Raw genomic sequence first — 18,738 nt, forward strand, 5'->3', positions numbered from 1 at the left:
ACAGCCCGATGTGGGGCTTGAACTCACGAACCGTGAGATCATGACCTGAGCTGAAGTCAGACACCCAATCTACTGAGCCACCCAGGCACCTCTGTAAATGAGTCTTTTAAGCAACTACTATGGCTGGTAAAAGGCTGACATCTACAGCACAGGACATCCTGCCACCTCATTACTGACAGCCGGCTCGGGAGGGACATTCCCTTTTTCTAAGACTTTCTTGTCATGAACCTGCCAGTTTGTCTAAGACCCTGAGGAGTCAGCTAATCTGCTAGCAGGCCTGTGACCCCATGCCCATCTATACTTCAGACCACCTTCTTTTCTAAGGGCAGAAGAGCACCAGATGTACTGTGAAAGCTCTGCCCCTAAGGAAGTTCCCCTTCACCAGTGACCAGAGAGGCACTCTTAACCAAATCTGTACAAATACGTTAACTCTCTGCTACCAGCTGGTGCCGGTGTATTAGACGCACTCACATGTCAACCAGGCTTTCAATGTTTCCTCTTCTGTTCATTGGTCATAGGCAACTCCCCAAGAGGCCGTATGTATGAGATGAAGGAAAGGTGGTGAGAAGAAAATGGTACCATGAGAATCTGAGCCACCTTTTCATCAAAGTTACTAGCACCCTTTGGAGCTGCTCCAACCTAGACCCACTTTTCGTAACAATGGATCGTTTCTATGCAGTTTAGGATATGGTAGATCAGAAAACGCCAGACAATAATGAGCTTCTCAAATTTCACGGTCCCTTGGTATCTCATGGTCAGCTATCCTTTTTTTTTTTTTTTTTAATTTTTTTTTTAGCGTTTATTTATTTTTGAGACAGAGAGAGACAGAGCATGAATGGGGGAGGGTCAGAGAGAGAGGGAGACACAGAATCTGAAACGGGCTCCAGGCTCTGAGCTGTCAGCACAGAGCCCAACGCGGGGCTTGAACTCACGGACCACGAGATCGTGACCTGAGCCGAAGTCAGATGCTTAACCGACTGAGCCACCCAGGCGCCCCAGCTATCCTGTCTTTCTAAGGACCCCATAGCAAAGCGGAAACTGCTTATCACACAGAGAGTCTTGACAGAAGGAAAGGTCAGAGTTTCCTCTGAAATCCTAGGGTGGGAAAGCCAATACACAATGATCCTCCTATTGAGGCTTTACTGAAGGCCATATACACAACAAGAATCATTAAGTGCAAGTGGTAAGGCAGCTCCCACCACTGTGCGAAGCTTCTATAGAGCTCTCTTTAGGTCTCCTCTCAAAAACAACAGCCTCATTGAAAAAAAAAATAACAGCCTTTTAAGCAAGTCAGTAAATGAAACAGAGTAACATACACAACGGTGGTTTATAGGGCCTCCAAAATCCAAAAAGGCCCACCCAAAATCCCAAAATTGCGGTGTGCAGTTCAAGCTATAATAACTTGACTTTCTCTTTAGAAGCAATATACAGATAAACATCAGAACATTAGAATTCTAGCAACTAACCAATATAGTAAAACCTTGAATTTTTGTCGGGTTTATCTCCCACCCACAGACACACAAAAGTCTTACTAAGATACATAAGTCATTGGCTATTTTTTACTCACCAGATCTGATTATCAAAATGTCATCAATGCAATGGATCGGTGTAATTTTCCGCAGGACATCAAGACGAGCAAGGTGCCTCTAGTACATTACGACAAAGAGCAGGAGAGTCGACCTGGTCTATTAAGAGGTTACTCTGGGCCCTCTGTAAAAATAAAAAATGCTTTAGATTTTACTATTGGAGATAGGAATTTTTTTGATAGGTCAGTAGCTACAAACAAGGGGCAAGACTTTCCTGATTTACTCCAAGAAAGATAGCATATCTGAAGAGCAGCTATAATGGTGTCACTATTTAAGTTTATGACAACTCATGGTCATTCTCCAAGATCGACCTAGCCTTTGGGTCAATGACATAAGTAAGTTAAATAAAAAATATGGCCCTAATCTCCACAATTACTTTCAGAAATGTTGCACAGCTTTTAGTTTATCATTTTGACTTGGTGAGGGTACTGAGAGGGAGACTGGAAACTTTTGGAATAAATGAAAGTCTACAAGACCAATGACCCAGTTTCTTCACCAAATATCATAAAGAGTAGGGAGAGGGAACTGTTATAGATTAAAGACGCTTGAGATATATCAGGAATTTATTTAGGTACTGATTCAACCAAATCATCAAAAAAGTCATTTTTTGATGCACTTGGGGAAATTCAAACGTGGGCTGTGCAGTAGATAATATTAAGAAACTATTGTTGGGGCACCTGAGCATCTCAGTTGGTTACACATCTGACTTTGGCTTAAGGAATGATCTCACGGTCCGTGAGTTTGAGCCCTGCATCTGGCTCTGTGCTGACAGCTAAGAGCCTGGAGCCTGCTTCAGATTCTGTGTCTCCCTCTCTCTCTGTCTGCCCCCCCCCCCAAGGCTTATGCTCTATCTATCTCTCTCAAAAATAAATAAACATTAAAAAAATGTTTAATAAAATACATTTAAAAAAATTTTTTAAAAAGGAAACTATAGTTATTTCTTTCAATGTGTTCATGATATTGCAATTACGTTAAAAAGAAAAAGTCCTGGGCATCTGGTTGGCTCCACTGGAAGAGCATGCAACTCTTGATCTCAGGGTTGTAAGTTCGAGCACCACATTGAGTGTAGAGATTATAAATAAACAAACAAACAAACAAACAAACAAACAAACGAATGAATATTCCTTATCTGTTAGAGGTACATAATAAAGTGTTTATAGATAATGTGATGTCTGGAAATTCTTTTTAGAACTCTCCCATACATGGGGGAATGTGTTAGTATGGTTAGACAAAACAATATATTAATAATTGTTAGAGTAGAGGATGAGGACTTCACTATAACCATTCTCTATACCTCTATGTGTCTGAAATTTTTTTGTAACAGGTTTGAAGTTTTTCATAATAGTAACTTGTTTAAGAATGATGCCATCTATACAACTCCATTGCCCCCGCACTGACTGGTGGGTGGGTCACAATGGCATAATGGGTATTTAATGATCAACCTCAACCCAGAGTATCTTATATGGAAGGTCTGGAAAATACCCTTTCCCCACGGCCCCAATGCACAATCACCCTATAAATGGCCTGTGGGAAACACTTAAAGATTTACAGTTTACATCCGTGGCTATGTGATTTTCCACAGAACACATCACAGGGACCCAGCTTCTCCTCAGTTACCCCTCTAGTTCTGAATTGACTTACCTCTAGAATTGATGATAGCCTGTGAGTTCTCATTGTGGAGTGTGTAATCACGTTTATACCCACAAGGTTCTGTATCTCAGTCAATATCTCGGCGGAATACACATTCATTTCATTCCTGTAACCCACAATCAACTCACTACTACCACAGATTCCAACAAGTCAAAGCAGTTGGCCATTCTGACTCTACCTATGATAGAAATTGTGCCTATTTTTTCTAATGGTTAAGGACCACCACTTGGCCTCTGCCTAGCCAGGACCTCATCATTCCCATTAAAGCTAGGATCCCGGGATCCTGGGAAGATGGCGGCGTAGGAGGACGCTGGGCTCACCGCGCGTCCTGCTGATCACTTAGATTCCACCTGCACCTGCCTAAATAACCCAGAAAACCGCCAGAGGATTAGCAGAACGGAGTCTCCGGAGCCAAGTGCAGACGAGAGGCCCACGGAAGAGGGTAGGAAGGGCGGCGAGGCGGTGCGTGCTCCACGGACTGGCGGGAGGGAGCCGGGGCGGAGGGGCCGCTCGCCGGCCAAGCGGAGCCCCAGAGTCTGGCTGGCAAAAGCGGAGGGGCCAGACGGAGTGTGTTCCGACAGCAAGCGGAACTTGACATCTGGAAGGTTATAAGTTAACAGCTCTGCTCGGAGAGCGGGAGGGCTGGAGGTCCACGGGAGGGAGAGTTGTTGAGCGCCGGATGACAGAGCAGAGCTCAGCGTGGCGGGGAACAAAGGCGCTCGCCAGCGCCATCTCCCTCGCCCATCCCCCAGCCAAAATCCCAAAGGGAGCCAGTTCCTGCCAGGGAACTTGCTGGCACCGCGCAAACACCCAACGCTGTGCTTCTGCGGATCCATCCCTCCGGCAGGACTGACTCCCTCCCGGTGCCGCAGGGCCCCTCCGGAAGCGGATCTCTGAAGGAAAAGGGAGCTGAGCCTGCCCCTTCCGCCCCTGTGCACCTTGCCTACCCACCCCAGCTAATACTCCAGATCCCCAGCACCACAAGCCTGGCAGTGTGCAAATAGCCCAGACGGGCCACGCCACCCCACAGTGAATCCCGCCCCTAGGAGAGGGGAAGAGAAGGCACACACCAGTCTGACTGTGGCCCCAGCGGTGGGCTGAGGGCAGACATCAGGTCTGACTGCGGCCCCGCCCACCAACGCATCTTATTCAAGACAGCACAGGGGAAGTGCCCCGCAGTCCTGCACCATTCCAGGGACTATCCAAAATGACCAAATGGAAGAATTCCCCTCAGAAAAACGTCCAGGAAATAACAACATCTAACGAACTGATCAAAAATGATTTAAACAATATAACAGAAAGTGAATTTAGAATAAGAGTCATAAAATTAATCACTGGGCTTGAAAACAGTATAGAGGACAGCAGAGAATCTCTTGCTACAGAGATCAAGGGACTAAGGAACAGCCAGGAGGCTATCAATGAACTGCAAAATAAAATGGAGACAACTACGGCTTGGATTGAAGAGGCAGAGGAGAGAATAGGTGAACTAGAAGATAAAATTATGGAAAAAGAAGAAGCTGAGAAAAAGATTAAAAAATCCAAGAGTATGAGGGGAAAATTAGAGAACTAAGTGATGTACTAAAGAGAAATAATCTACACATAATCGGTATTCCAGAGGAGGAAGAGAGGGAAAGGTGCTGAAGGTGTACTTGAAGAAATGATAGCTGAGAACTTCCCGGATCTGGGGAGGAAAAAGGCATTGAAACCCAAGAGACACAGAGAACTCCCTTCAGATGTAACTTGAATCGATCTTCCACACCACATATCATAGTGAAACTGGCAAAATATAAGGATAAAGAGAAAATTCTCAAAGCAGCTAGAGATAAACGTGCTCTAACATACAAAGGGAGACCTATAAGACTCGTGACTGATCTCTCTACTGAAACTTGGCAGGCCAAAAAGAAATGGCAGGAGATCTTCAATGTGATGAACAGAAAAAAATATGCAGCTGAGAATACTTTATCCAGCAAGTTTGTCATTTAGAATAGAAAGAGAGATAAAGGTCTTCCCAAACAAACACTGAAGGAATTCGTCACCACTAAACCAGCCCTACAAGAGATCCTAAGGGGGATCCTGTGAGACAAAGTACCAGAGACATTGCTACAAGCATGAAACCTATGGACATCACAATGACTCTAAACCCATATCTTTCTATAATAACCCTGAATGTAAATGGACTAAATGCGCCAACCAAAAGACATAGGGTATCAAAATGGATAAAAAAAACAAGACCCATCTATTTGCTGTCTACAAGAGACTCATTTTAGACCTGAGGACACCTTCAGATTGAGAGTGAGGGGATGGAGAACTATTTATCATGCTACTGGAAGTCAAAAGAAAGCTGGAGTAGCCATACTTATATCAGACAAACTGGACTTTAAATTAAAGGCTGTAACAAGAGATGAAGAAGGGCATTGTATAATAATCACAGGGTCTATCCATCAGGAAGAGCTAACAAATATAAATGTCTTTGCGCTGACTACAGGAGCCCCCAAATATATAAAACAATTACTCACAAACATAAGCAACCTTATTGATAAGAATGTGGTAATTGCAGGGGACTTTAGCACTCCACTTACAGAAATGAATAGATCATCTAGACACATGGTCAATAAAGAAACAAGGGCCCTGAATGATACATTGGATCAGATGGACTTGACAGATATATTTAGAACTCTGCATCCCAAACCAACAGAATATACTTTCTTCTCGAGTGCACATGGAACATTCTCCAAGATAGCTCACATACTGAGTCACAAAACAGCCCTTCATAAGTGTACAAGAATTGAAATCATACCATGCATACTTTCGGACCACAATGCTATGAAGCTTGAAATCAACCACAGGAAAAGTCTGGAAAACCTCCAAAAGCATGGAGGTTAAAGAACACCCTACTAAAGAATGAATGGGTCAACCAGGCAATTAGAGAAGAAATTAAAAAATATATGGAAACAAACGAAAATGAAAATACAACAATCCAAATGCTTTGGGATGCAGCGAAGGCAGTCCTGAGAGGAAAATACATTGCAATCCAGGCCTATCTCAAGAAACAAGAAAAATCCCAAATACAAAATCTAACAGCACACCTAAAGGAAATAGAAGCAGAACAGCAAAGACAGCCTATATCCAGCAGAAGAAGAGAAATAATAAAGATCAGAGCAGAAATAAACAATATAGAATCTAAAAAAACTGTAGAGCAGATCAACGAAACCAAGAGTTGGTTTTTTGAAAAAATAAACAAAATTGATAAACCTCTAGCCAGGCTTCTCAAAAAGAAAAGGGAGATGACCCAAATAGATAAAATCATGAATGAAAATGGAATTATTACAACCAATCCCTCAGAGATACAAGCAATTATCAGGGAATACTATGAAAAATTATATGCCAACAAACTGGACAACCTGGAAGAAATGGACAAATTCCTAAACACCCACACACTTCCAAAACTCAATCAGGAGGAAATAGAAAGCTTGAACAGACCCATAACCAGTGAAGAAATTGAATCAATCATCAAAAATCTCCCAACAAATAAGAGTCCAGGACCAGATGGCTTCCCAGGGGAGTTCTACCAGACATTTAAAGCAGAGATAATACCTATCCTTCTCAAGCTATTCCAAAAAATAGAAAGGGAAGGAAAACTTCCAGAGTCATTCTATGAAGCCAGTATTACTTTGATTCCTAAACCAACAGAGACCCAGTAAAAAAAGAGAACTACAGGCCAATATCCCTGATGAATACGGATGCAAAAATTCTCAATAAGATACTAGCAAATCGAATTCAACAGCATATAAAAAGAATTATTCACCATGATCAAGTGGGATTCATTCCTGGGATGCAGGGCTGGTTCAACATTCGCAAATCAATCAACGTGATACATCACATTAATAAAAGAAAAGAGAAGAACCATATGATCCTGTCAATCGATGCAGAAAAAGCATTTGACAAAATTCAGCATCCTTTCTTAATAAAAACCCTCGAGAAAGTCGGGATAGAAGGAACATACTTAGAGATCATAAGAGCCATTTATGAAAAGCCCACAGCTAACATCATCCTCAATGGGGAAAAACTGAGAGCTTTTTCCCTGAGATCAGGAACACGACAGGGATGTCCACTCTCACCTCTGTTGCTTAACATAGTGTTGGAAGTTCATCAGCAATCAGACCACAAAAGGAAATCAAAGGCATCAAAATTGGCAAAGATGAAGTTAAGCTTTCACTTTTTGCAGATGACATGATATTATACATGGAAAATCCGATAGACTCCACCAGAAGTCTGCTAGAACTGAAACATGAATTTAGCAAAGTTGCAGGATACAAAATCAATGTACAGAAATCAGTTGCATTCTTATACACTAATAATGAAGCAACAGAAAGAAAATAAAGAAACTGATCTCATTTACAATTGTACCAAGAAGCATAAAATACCTAGGAATAAATCTAACCAAAGATGTAAAAGATCTGTATGCTCAAAACTACAGAAAGCTTATGAAGGAAATTGAAGAAGATACAAAGAAATGGAAAAACACTCCATGCTCATGGGTTGGAAGAATAAATATTGTCAAAATGTCAATACTACCCAAAGCTATCTACACATTCAATGCAATCCCAATCAAAATTGCACCAGCATTCTTCTCGAAGCTAGAACAAGCAATCCTAAAATCCATATGGAACCACAAAAGGCCCCGAATAGCCCAAGTAATTTTGAAGAAGAAGACCAAAGCAGGAGGCATCACATTCCCAGACTTTAGCCTCTACTACAAAGCTGTAATCATCAAGACAGCTTGGTATTGGCACAAAAACAGACACATAGACCAATGGAATAGAATAGAAACCCCAGAACTAGACCCACAAACGTATGACCAACTAATCTTTGACAAAGCAGGAAACAATATCCATTGGAAAAAAGACAGTCTCTTTAACAAATGGTGCTGGGAGAACTGGACAGCAACGTGCAGAAGATTGAAACTAGACCACTTTCTCACACCATTCACAAAAATAAACTCAAAATGGATAAAGGACCTGAATGTGAGACAGGAAACCATCAAAACCCTGGAGGAGAAAGCAGGAAAAGACCTCTCTGACCTCAGCCATAGCAATTTCTTACTTGACACATCCCCAAAGGCAAGGGAATTAAAAGCAAAAATGAACTACTGGGACCTTATGAAGATAAAAAGCTTCTACACTGCAAAGGAAACAACCAGCAAAACTAAAAGGCAACCAACGGAATGGGAAAAGATATTTGCAAATGACATATCAGACAAAGGGCTAGTATCCAAAATCTATAAAGGGCTCACCAAACTCCACACCCGAAAAACAAATAATCCAGTAAAGAAATGGGCAGAAAACATGAATAGACACTTCTTAAAGAAGACATCCGGATGGCCAACAGGCACATGAAAAGATGCTCAATGTCACTCCTCATCAGGGAAATACAAATCAAGACCACACTCAGATATCACCTCACGCCAGTCAGAGTGGCCAAAATGAACAAATCAGGAGACTATAGATGCTCGCGAGGATGTGGAGAAATGGGAACCCTCTTGCACTGTTGGTGGGAATGCAAACTGGTACAGCCGCTCTGGAAAACAGTGTGGAGGTTCCTCAAAAAATTAAAAATAGACCTACCCTATGACCCAGCAGTAGCACTGCTAGGAATTTACCCAAGGGATACAGGAGTACTGATGCATAGGGGCACTTGTACCCCAATGTTTCTAGCAGCACTCTCAACAATAGCCAAATTATGGAAAGAGCCTAAATGTCCATCAACTGACGAATGGATAAAGAAATTGTGGTTTATATACACAATGGAGTACTACGTGGCAATGAGAAAGAATGAAATATGGCCCTTTGTAGCAACATGGATGGAACTGGAGAGTGTGATGCTAAGTGAAACAAGCCATACAGAAAAAGACAGATACCATATGGTTTCACTTTTATGGGGATCCTGAGAAACTTAACAGAAACCCATGGGGGAGGGGAAGGAAAAAAAAAAAAAAAGAGGTTAGAGTGGGAGAGAGCCAAAGCATAAGAGACTGTTAAAAACTGAGAACAAACTGAGGGTTGATGAGGGGTGGGAGGGAGGGGAGGGTGGGTGATGGGTATTGAGGAGGGCACCTTTTGGGATGAGCACTGGGTGTTGTATGGAAAACAATTTGACAATAAACTTCATATATTAAAAAAAAAAGAAATAAAAGAAATAAATTAAAAAAAATAATAAAGCTAGGATCCCAAGGCACCTGGGTGGCTCAGTCAGTTAAACTTCTGACTTCAGCTCAAGTCATGATCTCAGGGCTCATGGGTTCTAGCCCTGTGTCAGGCTCTGCACTGACAGCTCAGAGCCCGGCCAGAGCCTGCTTCAGATTCTGTGTCTTCCTCTCTCTCTGCCCCTCCACCACTAGTGCTCTGTCTCTCTCTCTCTCTCTCTCTCTCTCTCTCAAAAATAAACATTAAAAAAAAGTTTTTTTAACTAGGATTCCAATTTATTTTTTTTTTAATTTTTTTTTCAACGTTTTTTATTTATTTTTGGGACAAAGAGAGACAGAGCATGAACGGGGGAGGGGCAGAGAGAGAGGGAGACACAGAATCGGAAACAGGCTCCAGGCTCCGAGCCATCAGCCCAGAGCCTGACACGGGGCTCGAACTCACGGACCGCGAGATCGTGACCTGGCTGAAGTCGGATGCTTAACCGACTGCGCCACCCAGGCGCCCAACTAGGATTCCAATTTAATGGTGACACTTGAAACTATTATCTCAAGGATAGGGAACACGGATCAGCAAACTTTTTTTCTTTCAAGAGACAGACTGTAAATAATTTTTAGCTGTGAGAGCCAGTTTCTGTCATGAGTACTCACCTTGCAGTGCAAAAGCACCCAAAGATAAAGGGCATGGCTGCATCCCTTTATTTATGGACACTGAAGTAAAGCTTTACTTATGGACGCTGGAATTTGAATTTTATATCATTTCCATGTGACATAAAATACTTTCTTTTCCAACCATTTAGAAACGTAACAACCATTCTTAGTTTGCATGTCATCTAAAAACAGGGGTGGGCCACTGGCCTTCAAGTCAAAATTTGGAAATCCTGATCTAATAGGATCTATTCTGTTATGTACTACTTCCTGGGTTCTGGCCCATCTAGAAGCAGTAAAAAGCACCTGTAGTTCCTTTGGCCTATTTACCATGTCTTCCACCCCCCACGTGAATGCACAGTTCCCCCCTGTGCCGGGCGGTGGTTTAATTCTCCTTTCGGGCTTGGAGGCGTTATGGTCGGGTCTATTAGAAAAGGCATCCCCCAGGTAAGGCAACAGCCTCAGGAAATATCATTCCAAGTTCTCAGGGAAAGAAAAGGGTGATTTCCTGAGACAGGAGAGGAGGGACTATTTGAAATCGCAACAAGGGAGGTTCCGGATGATTTGAAGATTCAAATGCCTTCTGCACGAATGTCCCTACTTGAGAATCTCTTCCTTCCCAGCCAGTGTTCTGATCTTAGCAAAAGAGACTCAGGCTTAACCAGAGTTGTAATTTGGCAACCAAGCAGTTCAGTTTTAGGTCTGATCCTTCTTCATTTTGGCTCTGCAGCTATAGGCCGGAAGGAATTCTTCTACACTTGATCTTAGCCGGAAGGCCGAGAAGCGATTAGGAAGGAATTCTTTCGAAGCCTCCATAGAACCTTTCTGGTTCTCCACTTTTGTCTTGAAGGTAATCTATTTTTATACTCTCTGGCACACTCAGAGTCCGGCAACACTCCCCAAAAGATTTGTCATCATCCTTGTCATAATATCAGGGAGTACAACAGCCTGGTTATCTTCCAAAGCCTTGCCCTCGCTGCCTCTCCAGCTCACACCCCTATGAAGAGTAATGTAATCGTGATGCCACAGCATGCCATCTATTGCGTGTGCCCTGTGGCCCCAGGCACGGAGGTTAGCCACAAAATGACGGTTAGCAAGTCAGTCTGAGAGTTGTATCTTTAAGAGAGTCCTAAGGACTGGATCAGTCAGGATCCCGGCAGGCAACACACTTCAGATGAAGAGACTAATACAAAAACTGCTTAGGAGGCACCTAGGTGGCTCAGGTTGGTTGCACATCAGACTCTTGTTTTGGGCTCGGATCAAGATCTCACAGTTGCTGAGGTAGAGCCCCGTGTAGGGCTCTGCGCAGACAGCATGGAGTCGCTTGGGACTCTCTCTCTCCCTTTCTCTCTGCGCCTCCCCCACTAGCTCAAGCACATGCTCACTCACACGCCCTCTACGTAAATTAATTAATTACACATTACAAAATAAAAAAAACTTCTTAGAACGGTCAAGCAAAAGAACAAGTTAAAAGTTAGTTAACGATTAAAGGTTGAAGGCTAACCTTAGTCAAGGTTAAGGAACAACAAGATCTGGCAAGATGTGCCGAAAACCGAGCAGAACATCATTCCCACTCTCAGGATGGAGAAGAGGAGAACGCAGTGTCGTCAGAGTTCAGTGAGAGCTGGAGCTAGGAGTGGCCACCTCCAGGGACTGTCCTCACAAGGGGTGCAGTAGGGAGGAAGAAAGGAAGAAATACCCAACTCGCCCTTTCCCACCCCTGCCGCCTGATTTCCTGCATGCCCTTCCCCTTGGCCCAATGTAACTGGAAGCCAATGGTCAGGCAGCCCAGATGATGGACAGAGCAGTAGTCAGCCTCCTGGGGGAAGAGAATGAGGCAGAGCAGGGCCCAGAGAGGAGCTGGGGTGGATTGCAGTGGGGCCAACAAATAGAATAAAGAGCACATATGGAGGTCCCTCGTTTAAGGAGGAAACGTGAGAGGTTACTTGCTCAACATCACATCGTGAGTGGCAAAGACTAGAATTCAAACCTAAGAGGTCCACCTACAGACCTAAACAATGGCACTGCACAGCCACACACAGGTACTTCCAAATACTGGAGAACTGGGGGTGGGGGGAGAAAACTCACAAGAGCGTCTTTAAGAGAAGAAAACTGGGGGGTGCCTGTGTGGCTCAGTGGGTTAAGCATCTGACTTTGGCTCAGGTCATGGTCTCACAGTTCATGAGCGGAAGCCCCATATCAGATGAGCTGGAGCCCTGCTTTGGGATTCTCTCCCCCTCTCTCTCTCTCTGCCCCTCACTTGCACTCTTGCCTACTCGCGCTCTCTCTCAAAACAAAACAAAGCAAAACAAAACAAAACTGTGCGGTAGCCAAGTAAGAGAGGCCTAGGGAATCGGTGATAAAGGCATTAGTGATAGCAGTAAATAACCAAATGTACGAGAGAATGTTTCTGCAGGAAAATGTTATGAATATTATCAATTTAACAATAGTAATACAAACCAAATGGGGAGTGAGTGGCAGAAGGTAGTTTAAGTGCACTGATTTCATCTTTCTTCATGGGTAATCGACAGTGACAAAGTTAATGAGTAAGAAAATTACGTTCTGTTTTTTGGGTATGAATACAATCATAGTTTTCAAATGTTATACAGTTTTTTCACTTGTGCCTCCTCAGAGAGTCAGGGGTCCAAAAGGGAGAGTTAATGTTACCATCACCCTCCCATTTCTGAACGCATCTGTCCATTTCTGTCCAAATGTGTTTCTGTTACATTTCCTGCTTTTTATTCTGGATATACCTTGGTGTTGTAGTAAAGAGAAACTTGAACAGTAAAACAGTATTTGTAGTGGAGCCCAGGCTTCGAGAGATTTCTTGAATAAAGGTTTTAGCCAGTATTTAAAAGATTAAAAAACACCACAATTTGTCTGTTCGTTAACCCCACTGACAGTGGGGATCCATTTTCCCTCAAATGATCATCCCCTCTGCAAGAATTGCTGCTTATCTTCAGATGTCAGAGATAGCATTGCTCTCAGAGAGTCAGCAACTTTTACAGCAAAGAGCCATGAGGCTTTATTTCTGGAGGGGACACAAGCATTCACGGTTTTTCACATTTTAACTCGGAAAGTACTTCTTTCTCTGATGGTGGCACAGGGTGTGCACACGGCATGGTGGCGGCCAGGCCAAGGATCAGGTTTTGTTTCTCATTCGGGTATTTATTGATGAAGGTCAAAACGGTCGCATCTACTTGTGGATTTGGACCCTTTATTATTCTTAAAGTACATTTCCTTTTCTCATTGAGCATTTTTGCCCTGATGGACTGATGCGTGTATCATAACTCCATCTTGTTGCTTAGCATTTATCCCCTATTTCCTTGTCTACGTTTTTAATCTTTCTGAATTGTTTTGAGTCTCTCCTGGGTACAGAGCTCCTGGGTTGATTCTTCACCCAACCCGAAAGCCAGGTGATGACAGGCGAGTTGATAGCTGCATTTCTGCTACACACAGTAAATAGGTAGGAAATGCTGTAGTTTCTTTCTAAATGCTTTGTAATTTTTATGGTAGTTTCCTCTCTATTCTGCATAATGTAAAGGTGAATTTTTTGTTCCCCCAAATATTATTTTTTAAATTTTATTAATTAATTAATTTATTTATTTATTTTGAGAGAGAGAGAGAGAGAGAGAGAGAGAGAGAGAGACTTTTATATTAAATACTCAAGTCAACCAACATATTTTTATCAGTTTCTGTGCTCATTGTGTTTTATAGCCCATATGCCTAACCACTGGGTTCACTTTTCCTTAACCTACTGCTTTTGCTAATTTTTTGCTGAGTCATTGACACAATAAACTCTTGTTTATTACATGTCTTTGTACGCCTGAAATATCTGTATTTGCTCCTCCTTTACCCACCAGAGTAGCGAGTCTGGCTGTGGCTTCCCATGTGGAACTGAACGCATTTGGCCTCCTCTACTCAGCAGGAGCTGTAATCCCCACTGGGAACCAGGAGACCAGTCTAGGTGCCTTCCACCCTGCCCCCCATTCTATGCTAATTCTGCTGGATGGAGATGTCCATCTGGCTTAAAAGTCCAGCTATATCTCTTTGCTTTCTCCTCTTACATATTATCTTTCATTGCAGTGCCTTTGATGGAGAAAGGGGTGTTTAAAACAGATTCACTCTTTCCTCTGTTTCAAACTCTTGTTTTTCAAAAATTATTTATTATGAAGTTTTGGTTTGTTAGATTATAACTTCTGAATAGAAGGAGAAAATCAAGTTTCTCTTTTCTTCTGACATTGACATAGACCTTTTCCCCAGTAAACTCTCACTGTGTTAAATAATCTATCGTAGAAATCAAGCATGGTATACTTTTTTTTTCTTTTTACTATTAAATTCAAGTTCAGTTAAAGTTTATGGAAATTTAGACCAGTGAGCTATTAATTCTGACTAGGATTAGAGAAGGATTCACAGTTAGGGACATTTGGTCTGTGTCCTAACAAATGAACAGGAGTTGGCCATACGAATAACGATGAGATGTTCAAAGAAAAAAAGCAGAGTTCACAAAATGACCCAAATATAAGCGGTCTTACAAGGTGAGTTCAAAATATGAGCCAATTATCTCAAAACCAAGGGACTTCAATAAAAATCAGGATTGCTAGCTTCTGACAGAAACAAAACAAAAAAAGTAAAAGCTTTGGCAAAACAGGACCCAGCCCTCCAGCATTCCCACAGGGCCGGAGCAAAGGAGCTGTGCCTCTTTCAGATAGGGTGCAGCATCTGCACGGTCTTCTCTCCCTGTGCCACCTGCTTGTCCTCTGTAGGCTTTGTGTGTGGCCCCTGCAGAAAGTCTGGAAGCCTACAAAGGTGTGCAATGTATTTAGAAAAGGTTTGAAAACAAGAGAGTAATGTGATTCGATCTTTGTTTTCAAGAAGCAAGTCTGGTGGCGAAAGAGGACAGGTGGACAGGGAAGAGAGGGGACAATTTGGAAGCAGAGAAACCAGTTAGGAGGCTGTTACAATAGTCCAAGAGAAAGATGACAAAGTGTAAAACTACTTGGTAGCAACGGGACTGTCATGGAAGGTACAGAATCGGAGAATCTCGAAACGTAAATCGGAAAGACTTAGAAAATGGACTGAATGCCATTTTGTGGCGGTTGTGAGGGAAAATGTGCCAGAAACTATTGAAATGTTTCTAGCTGTGGGGACTGCATGTTGCCATCCACCAAGACACGGAACTCAGAAAAGAGCAAAAGTTTTGGTGAAGAATTAATTCTGGTGGTTGTACGTGTGTGTGACCTCTTTGAATCAGAGGCTGGATCTTAGTTATCTCTGTGTCCCCAGCTTCTAACACATCTACTGAAAGGGGATCCATAAATGAATGTTGAATTGAACTCAATTAAGCTTATTGATTCTTTTAGTTGTTTGTGGGAAGGTCATACAGGTGGAAATATCCAGAAGTCAATTTGTCATTTTAGAGCTCAACAGAAAGTTTCAAGCTAGAAATACATTTAGGTGTTGTCAACATATTTATTTCCTTGACTGATTTCTATAAGTTGTATTGTATTAAGTCATATTTATTGATAATATGTGTTGATTAAAAGTTTGTGATTTTGTTTATTTGTATGATTGTCACATATGCTTAATACATTGTAATACTGAGGATTTATAGAGATTCTCACCATATCCTCTCCTGTACCTTCAGTAGTATAGATAATCCATAAAATGTTTTTTTCACCAAAATACATTTCTGATAGACTGTATTGTTGTTGTTTTTTTAAGTAGGCTATATGCCCAATGTGGGACTTGAACTCAGAACCCTGAGATGGAGAGTCTTCATGCTCTACTCCAGGAGCCCCCTGATAGTCTCTAAAACAACAACAAATTTAACTTCTTACAGTCATCTGACAGTGTGAAAGGATGTCAAGTGATTTAAGCATAAACACCCCAACCCCAGCTTGACTGAAGTTTCAAGTCGAGTGTTTTTGTTTTTGTTTTTGTTTTTTCAGAAAAAAAGAACATTCAAAAATGATAAAAGCAACCTTCTTAAACAAGCACTGATATTTCACTCAAAAGTAGTGTCTATACAGTATAAACTATTTTAAAAAATGAAGTAGTCATTGTTTAAATTGCTAAGTTAGTTTTTAGCTTAAACTTGCTGTGTTCAGGGAAAAAAGAAATATGGCCTGTATTTTTAAGTATGCTATTCACATCCTCTCCTGGGTTTATCTTTCCTTTAGAAAACATGTAAGTTGTGGGGGGGGGGGGGGGCGGGAAGGAAAGGAAAATGTACACAGCTTCTTTCCCAGTTTCCTGTGGTACTTGGTAACTCAACACTTAGACAACCGCAAGGGATCCTGATTCAATAAATCTAGCATGTTCCCTGCGTGGAGATACAACAGAGTTGTTACTTTGGTGACCATTCTAGAGGAAACCAGCACTATCCAGAGTGAAGTACAAAAAAACACAATGACATAAAAAAGAAGCAGGAATTCACAGAGTGTTCTTTTCTATTTCCTAATTTTTTTCCGTCTCTTTTACTTTTCATTGACAGGAGTACAGAATATCAATAAAAGTGGAATATGATTTCCCTGTACACCCGTCACCCAGTTCCAAAACTCTTCAACTCAGGGCTTTGCTTGTTTTATCTATTTTACCATCTGTTTCTTTCCTTCTCTATAACAGTGGGAATATTTTGAAGCAAATCCTTGCTATTGTATTATTTCATTCATAAATGTTTCAGTATGCATCTAAAAAAAGCAAGAACTCTTTTTTAAACATAATCAAAATGACAGTATCCTTGCCTCCCAAAAGAAAGTGATATTCTCTAATGCCATCAGATATCCAGACTGTGTTTGAATTTCTCTGATTGCATAATACATGTTTGGTTTTTGTTTTTACCATTGGGTTGGTTTGGATGTGGATCCAAATAACATCCACATCCAGCATTTGTTTGTTAGGTCCTTTGTCTCTTTTAATTGATAGAGACCTCTTCCCTCATTTTTCTCCTGGCAATTCATTTATTAAAGAAACTAGAGGTATTCAATTCAGCCAGGAGGAGGTCAAACTTTCACTCTCCGCAGATGACATGATACTCTATGTGGAAAACCCAAAAGATTCCACCAAAAAACTGCTGGAACCGATTCATGAATTCAGCAAAGTTCAGGATATAAAATCAATGCAAAGAAATTCGTTGTGTTCCTATTCACCAACAATGAAGCAACAGAAAGAGAAATCAAGGAATCAATCATATTTAAAATTGAACCAAAAACCATAAAATACCTAACAATAGATCTAACCAAAGAGGTGAAAAATCTATACACTGAAAAATACAGAAAAATTCTGAAATAAATTGAAGAAGACACAAAAAAATGGAAAAAGATTCCATGCTCCTGGATAGGAAGAACAAATATTGTTAAAGTGTCGATACTACGCAAGCAATCTACATATTCAATGCAATCCCTATCAAAATATCACCAGAATTCTTCACAGAACTAGAACAAATAATTCTAAAATTTGTATGGAACCAGAAAAGACCCCAAATAGCCAAAGCAATCTTGAAAAAGAAAACCAAAGCAGGAGGCATCACAATCTGAGACTTCAAGCTATACTACAAAGCTGTAATCATCAAGACAGTATGGTACTGGTGCAAGAACAGACACTCAGATCAATGGAACAGAATACAGAACCCAGAAATGGACCCACAAATGTATGGCCAACTCATCTTTGACAAAGCAGGAAAGAATATCCGCTGGAATAAAGACAGTCTCTTCAGCAAGTGGTGATGGGAAAACTGGACCGCGACATGCAGAAGAATGATCCGGGACCAATTTCTTACACCATACACAAAGTAAACTCAAAATGGATGAAAGACCTCAATGTAAGACAGGAGGCCATCAAAATCCTCGAGGAGAAAGCAGGCAAAAATCCCTTTGACCTTGGCTGCAGCAACTTCTTACTCAACATGTCGCCAGAGGCAAGGGAAACAAAAGCAAAAATGAACTACTGGGACCTCATCAAAATAAAAAGCTTCTGCACAGTGAAGGAAAACAATCGGCAAAACTAAAAGACAACTGACAGAATGGGAGAAGATATTTGCAAACGATATATCAGATAAAGGGTTAGTATCCACAATCCATAAAGAACTTACCGAATTCAACACCCAAAAAACAAATAATCCAGTGAGGAAATGGGCAGAAGACATGAATAGACACTTTTCCAAAGAAGATATCCAGATGGCCAACCGACACATGAAAAAATGCTCAACATCACTCATCAGCAGGGAAATACAAATCAAAACCACAATGAGATACCACCTCACACCTATCAGAATGGCTAACATTAACAATTCGGGCAACAGCAGATGTTGGCGAGGATGCAGAGAAAAAGGATATCTTTTGCACTGCTGGTGGGATTGCAAACTGATGCAGCCACTCTGGAAAACAGGATGGAGGTTCCTCAAAAAATTAAAAATAGAACTACCCTACGGCCCAGCAATTGCACTACTAGGTATTTATCCAAGGGATACAGGTGTGCTGTTTCAAAGGGACATATGCACCTCAATGTTTGTAGCAGCACTACCAACAATAGCCAAAGTATGGAAAGAGCCCAAACGTCCATCGATGGATGAATGGATAAAGAGGATGTGGTGTATACATACAATGGAGTATTACTTGGCAATCAGAAAAAATGAAATCTTTCCATTTGCAACTA

The 18,738-nt window shown here is 41.6% G+C and overlaps 1 long non-coding RNA gene across 13 annotated transcripts in view; it reads right to left on the bottom strand.

The window, feature by feature from the left end:
• Positions 1 to 18,738, bottom strand: part of LOC132667733 (uncharacterized) — a 197,515-nt gene that overhangs the window by 152,534 nt on the left and 26,243 nt on the right. For all 13 annotated transcript variants that reach the window (XR_013555804.2, XR_013555799.2, XR_013555802.2 and 10 more), the window contains one exon: positions 1,568 to 1,710. This is a non-coding gene — a long non-coding RNA (uncharacterized LOC132667733). The remainder of the gene's footprint in view (positions 1 to 1,567; positions 1,711 to 18,738) is intronic.

This window comes from Panthera onca, chromosome B2 (genome assembly GCF_046562875.1).
Source record: "Panthera onca isolate mPanOnc1 chromosome B2, mPanOnc1 haplotype 2, whole genome shotgun sequence".
In the NCBI taxonomy this organism is placed as follows: Eukaryota; Metazoa; Chordata; class Mammalia; order Carnivora; family Felidae; genus Panthera; species Panthera onca.